Source organism: Pongo abelii, chromosome 1, assembly GCF_028885655.2.
Source record: "Pongo abelii isolate AG06213 chromosome 1, NHGRI_mPonAbe1-v2.0_pri, whole genome shotgun sequence".
NCBI classification, from domain to species: Eukaryota; Metazoa; Chordata; class Mammalia; order Primates; family Hominidae; genus Pongo; species Pongo abelii.
In genome coordinates this window covers 189,786,666-189,792,665 of record NC_071985.2, presented here as the reverse complement: position 1 = coordinate 189,792,665, position 6,000 = coordinate 189,786,666, and the positions used below count along the sequence as shown (strand labels likewise).

General features: G+C 56.6%; 1 protein-coding gene across 8 annotated transcripts in view; it reads left to right on the top strand.

Moving 5' to 3' along the window:
* Positions 1-621: 621 nt before the first annotated feature.
* PTPRF (protein tyrosine phosphatase receptor type F) overlaps positions 622-6,000 on the top strand; it is a 93,131-nt gene continuing 87,752 nt past the window's right edge. For 5 of the 8 annotated variants that reach the window (XM_054536570.2, XM_024247748.3, XM_024247738.3 and 2 more), the window contains exon 1: positions 623-819. The gene's annotated coding sequence lies outside the window, so the exon portion shown is untranslated. Of the gene's footprint in view, positions 820-6,000 lie in introns of all 8 variants that reach the window. The other 3 variants (XM_054536510.2, XM_054536500.2, XM_054536573.2) reach the window with 2 other exon arrangements.

Here is a 6,000-nt window from a genome sequence, read left to right as displayed (position 1 = left end):
AGAGAGAGAACTGGGGTCCATAGCAAGGTAGCTTTTGGACTTTAGGGTTCATTTAGGGACTGGGGGCTGAGCATTAGTACAGGGGTCCATTTAAGGTCCAGGGTTGGTGCTGGCGTCACTATCAAGGTTAGGGCAGGTAGAAGTAATAAAGAGGTTTAGAGTCGGAATTGGTATTTGGGATCAGTATAGAGGTTCAGAACAAAATTACTACTTGTGCTAATTTGGGGGCAGATTAAGGGCTTTGGACTCAATATTGGGCTTAGGGCAAGGTGTGGGCTCAGTATCAGGTTCAGATCTGTATGGGGAGGAAACGGGGTCCTAGAGTGGTATTAGGTTCATGCTAGGGCTGGGAGCCACTTGAAGGATCTGGATGTAGTATCAGAGTTTGGTCTGTCCATGTTCATTATTGGGGTTCGGGTTCAATATTGAGGTTCCAGTCGGTTCCGACTTGGCGTTGGGTTGTGGCCTCTCTGGGCCTCAGCCGCTCCGCGGCTCTACGAGCGAGAGTGCACGAGGGGAGGGGCGGCGCCGGGGGCGCGCACGGCAGGGGCAGGGGCGCGGGCGCGAGCGCGAGCGCGAGCGCGAAGGGAGCGCGCGGCTGGAGCTGGCGCGGGAGCGGCGGGAGCGGTGGCGGCGGCAGAGGCGGCGGCTCCAGCTCCGGCTCCGGCTCCGGCTCGGGCTCCGGCTCCGGCTCCGGCTCCAGCTCGGGTGGCGGTGGCGGGAGCGGGACCAGGTGGAGGCGGCGGCGGCAGAGGAGTGGGAGCAGCGGCCCCAGCGGCTTGCGGGGGGACATGCGGACCGACGGCCCCTGGATAGGCGGTGAGTGACCCCCGGGCCCCCCGCCAGCCCCCTCTGCGCCCGTCCCTTCCCCGCTCTCCTTGCCCTCCCCGCTAGTCCACCCGGAGGAGCTGGGGGCGGTCCCGGGGGGACGAGGGCGCCGCTGAGGCCGGGCCGCGCCCCCACCTGCCGCGCCCGTAGCCTCGGCGAAGCCCCCCCCACGCCCCAGCTTGGCGGCTCCTCCCCGCTCACCCCGCGGCAGACGCGCCCCCAGCGCTGCCGGCTGGCTCGCTCCCCGCCGCCCCTCGCCGCCTCCCTCCCTCTCCGCCGCACCTTAACCGCAGCCCGCCCCCCCCCACCCCCAGCGCAAAGCGCAAAGTTTCCCGTTTGCGTTCTTGCTCCCCCTCATCGGTTCCGCCTCGTCCCCCCTTCTAGCGCGGACGCGCTCCGGGGGCGGCCCTCAGACCCCCCAGCCCCGGGCTCCGGGCGGGTCCAGGCCGCGCCCCCGCCCCCGCCGCACAGGCGCCCCCTCCCAGCCGGCGGGGGATCCGCAGCCGGCGCGCCCGGGTCTAGCTCGCGGCCCCGGCGCACGTGCGGTCCCGGGCTGCGCCGGGCGCGAGTTTGAAGCCCCCCACCCCCCTCGTTCGCGAGCACGGGATGGGGAGGGGCCGAACGGGCTGTACCCGCCCCCAACCGGGTGCAACGCCCTGGAGGCCCTGGAGCGACCTGTCCCGTGAGGACGTGGCGACTCGGACCCGCTCCGAAAGTTCACTCAGTGGCCGCCCCGCGTCCCGTCCCGTGCCGGCTCCCCATCGCCGTGCCCGCGTCTCTGTCTCGGCTGCTTTCTGTTTTCCTCGGCGTCTCTGCCTCCTCGTGTCAGTGCCTCCCAATCTCACGCCCCTGCAATCCCAGGGTCTCTCCGGCTGTCTCCATTCTTTTTCCCCAGGTCACTCTGTTCTTTCTCCCCAGGTCTCTCCGTTCTGTCTCCCTGGGTCGTCTTGTTCCCTGTCCCTGAGTCTCTCTGTTCTCTCCCCTTGGGTCTCTCTGTTTCCTCTCCCTGGGTCTCTGTCTCCCTCCCTAAGTCTCTCTCTGCCTCTTGTCTCTCACCCATCTCTTGGTGTCTCTGCACTCTTTGTGCTAGGCGCCCCCCCATTTCCCTGGAATGCTGCCCCTCTGGTTCTTCCACCCCGGAGGAGGAGGGGCTAGACTTTCTCCACATTTCAAGCCCCCTTGCCCCCCAGTGCAGGGCCCCTGAGTTGGAGCAGGTTGGGGGTGGGGAGCGCTACCTGCCTGAGCTGTGAAATGGGAGAGGGAGGCTGCCCCAGCCTGGGGGTTGTCTGGATCTCCCTGAGGGGCCACAAGGCAGGGCCGGGAGGCTGGATCAGGATGAGGAAGCCTCCACTTCTGAAGAAACAAGGGCAGGGATCCAAAGCGACCTGGTGTCGGATCTGGCCTGAGAACCAGGGAAGTGCACTGGGGTGAGAGGTGTAGAAAAGGATGTGGGGTGCTGGTTCCAGGCGGGTACTCATGGGGAGGGATCTGCTGAGAAGGGAAGATCTGGTGGGGAATCCTTTGGGAGGCTTCGGGGATCTGAGGGATCCAGAAGAGAGTTCTGACAGGCTAAGGAAATTTCTGTGCTTAGCTCCTTATTAACTCTTGCTTCAGGGAGCATGAAAATCCCTGTTTTTTACTGATTATATGAATGAGCCTAGGGCTTCAAGAAGGAGCAGGTGTAACTCCCCAAGTACAACCCCCTACATTCTCAGCCCCAGGCACAGGCCACACTTTCTCGTACCCTCTTCCCTTCATTTCCACACTGAACTCACCCCCTCCACCCCCACACACACTCCCTATTCAGCTGCTTTCTTGCCCCTACTCGCATACCTGGGCCCTCATGCCGGCCAGGGCTCAAGAAATCTGTGCCTGCACACTCTCGCAGCACACCTGTGCACATGCACAGTCATCCTTGTGTATTTTTGTATATGCATTTTCTTGCACATTTTACTTACTCAATCTCCCTCTTTATCATTTGAAATGTCTTTATAGTGGTTTTTTTTTTAGTTTCCTTTATAGTTTCCTTTTCCAACTGCCCTTCCTCTTCCCTCTTTCTTTCCTTTAACAACAAAATTGTTTTAACGTAATTCCTTCCTTCCTCCCTTTCTTCCTTCTTCTTGCAACTACTGATACCTCCCCTTTATCCAGCTTTGTGTGCCCTGTGCGGGTTGGCTTGGTGTACAAGCCTGCCAAGAGAGGAGGGGGTGGTTGGGTGTTGGTGAAGGAATTTGGCGGGGCAGAGTTAGACTGCAGCAAACGTAAACTAGCTACACATCTTTTACTGGGAATCGTACTGATATGCAGCAAAATACTAGCCCTGGCAGTTTGGGCACAGTCCACCCTTTTTTCCATCAGCCCGAACTATGGGAGTGTAGCTTTGAGGGTCCTCCCTGGGGGCGGGGAGGAGGGGACCCAGACCTCCTGCAATAGAGGGGTTGTGATACACACCACGGCTCCTCCACTTTCCAGCTTCAGGCCTCAAAGAGGCCCCTTTCTCCCTGAGTCTCAATTTCTCTCCCTGTAAAATGGGGCAGCTAATCCAACCCAGACTGGGTCCCAGGGCTGTTTTAAGAATCCAAGGGAACTGTATGGCAGTGCATCGTCAGCAGTGGCAGTCACTTCCCTTGTGACTGACACTGCTGTGTGCTTGGTTCCAGCTTGCAGTCAGGGCCCTGTCTTCGAGAAGCTCGTGGTCCTTGGGGGAGCAGGTTGCACCATGGGAATGCAAAAGCAATTCAGTTACCTGTCATTGATTGCTGACTGTGTGCCAGACCCTGGGGTAGGCACTTTCAGCCCTGGCTGCCTTGCTTCCTTTGGGACTAACAGCTATGTAGAAGAGGCAGCCCACCCCTAAGGTTCAGGCATCTGCTCAACTAAAGCAGCTGTGGTTCTGAGTTGGGTTAGAACATTGCAAGAGTTCATCAAGAGACGGGGGAGAGTTCGGAGGTCAGGGTGAGGTGAGTCCCAGAGGAGACCAAGAAGAAGTGATCTGAACTAGGTTTGGAGGGATGAATAGGAGTTTGAAGAAGAGAGAAAGGACTTGAGATAGATAAAAACCAGTATGAATAAAGACTGGGAGGTGTTGTCACTTGTGAAGTATTCAGAGATGTGGCAGATCACAGAGGGCATTGAATGCCCTGTTAAGTACCTATAATTTTACTCTGAGAACCCAGAGAGAAAACACCAAAGGTTTAAAGCTTGGATAGGGAGGGTGGAGTGTGCTGTGGTCAGGTTTATGTTTCCAGAAAATGCTCTGTGGCTATGGGAAAAGGATGGAGACATGATGCCCAGTGGGGCAAGAGGGTGCAGGTAAGTAAGGTGAGAGAAGATGCTGGCTTTGATAGGTGGTAGCATGGAGCCATCTTGAAGGTATACGTGTCAGGACAGAATGATTCATTGGATGTGGGAGTGAAGGAGAGGAAGAGGAAGGAGTCCAGGTTCCTGGGAGTGGTTGAGCGGGCCTTCACTGAAGGCCCTGAAGCTTCACTGTGTTAGGGACTTGGTGAGGAGGGGCAGAGAATAAGCTCTTAGTTGGACCATGTGGCCCTTGAGGTACTTGGGACATTTGAGGCTCAGTGCGGGAGGCGCATCAAGGAGGGGCTTTGGTGTGAGGGTATGGGAGAGAAATGTCGGCCGGCCAAAGAGAAGCAAGAGCTGTATGAGAGAGCATAGAGCTGTGCACATTGAGAGAAAGTAACCTCCGACAGTGGTGAAGAGCTCGAGTTTTATACTGCTAGGACTGGACTCTGTTTACTAGCAGCGTGACTTTAAGCAAGTGGCTTAACCTCTCTGAATCCGCTTTCTCATTTGTCAAATGATTATAATAAAAACCCATGCCTTATAAGGGTTGTTATGAGGATTAAAGATAGTATGCATAAAGTGTGTGTAGCACAGGCCTTGGCATCTAGTGAGTACTGTTGTCTGCGTTTACAGTTACTGTAATCATCCTCAACAGGGATGGTGTAAACCCACCCTCCCATCAGGGATCACATGAGGTTGCCTTTAATAAGAAGATAGACTGCTAAGGTTAGGGTCCCTGTCTGCTTAAGGTAGCTGCAATTCTGAGCTGAGATTAGCAGGTCGAGGAGCTCAACAAAGGGGGTGCCCACCCCTGTTGTTATCGATGGGATTGTTTGTGTTGCTCAGGTGTTTGACCTTCAGGTGGGTGGGCTTGAGAAGACTAGAGGTGAGGCCTGCAGAAGAGACTTCATGTTTGGGGTAGGTGGAAGGGAATTTTGAGAAGGGGCAGCCTTGGGGGATTGAGTTATCCATTTCCTCCCACCCTCCCTGGGCCCTGGGCTTCTACTGAGGCTCTTTCTGCCAGCATCTGCCTCTGTGGTCCAGATGCACCACGTCTCTGTGTGACCATGACTTCTAGACCTGAGAACTTCGGTTTTAGCTCCTTAGCAGTATTTTAGCTGCTGTTTCTGGGGACTGTTCCTGGTGCAGCCACAGGGGCATTCTGGGGGTTGCTCCAGAGGGCAGCTGTGCCTGCGTTCCCCTAGATATCATCAACTTGCTCCCAACCCACTGCTGGGCCAGGTTTCAGGCCTGGCAGATGATGGGGAACCCTACCGGGGCCAGCCCTGCGTTGGCCCCAAGAGCTTTCTTTCTTGATATTGGACATGACTGTGGACTTCACCCCTTCTGAGGCCTTCCTGGGTGCCAAACAGTGTGATTTCTTTCTTTTTCTCTTTTTTGGTTTGAAACAGAATCTCACTCTGTTGCCCAGGCTGGAGTGTAGTGGTGCAGTCGTGGCTCACTGCAGCCTCTACCTCCTGGGCTCAAGTGACCCTCCCACCTCAGCCTCCTGAGTAACTGAGACTACAGGTGTAGTCCCACCTGGCTAATTTTTGTATTTTTTTAGAGACAGGGTTTTGCCATGTTGTCCAGGCTGCTCTTGAACTCCTGGCTCAAGTGATCCACCTGCCTTGGCCTCCCCAAGTGCTGGGATTACAGGGGTGAGCCACTGTGACTGGCCAGCAGTGTGATTTCTAACTTGGGTCCTGAACCATTCAGGCCCTTTCTGAGTAGCTTTCAAGTCAGCCTTCCAGGTGTCAGCTCTGGCTCTGTTCTCGGGGTGTATCTGGTTGTCCTGGTTGTTCTGGGCTCTGTCCCAATGTGAGTGTAGAGTGGTTCTGGGAGCTGCAGTTGGTGAATCTGAGTCTT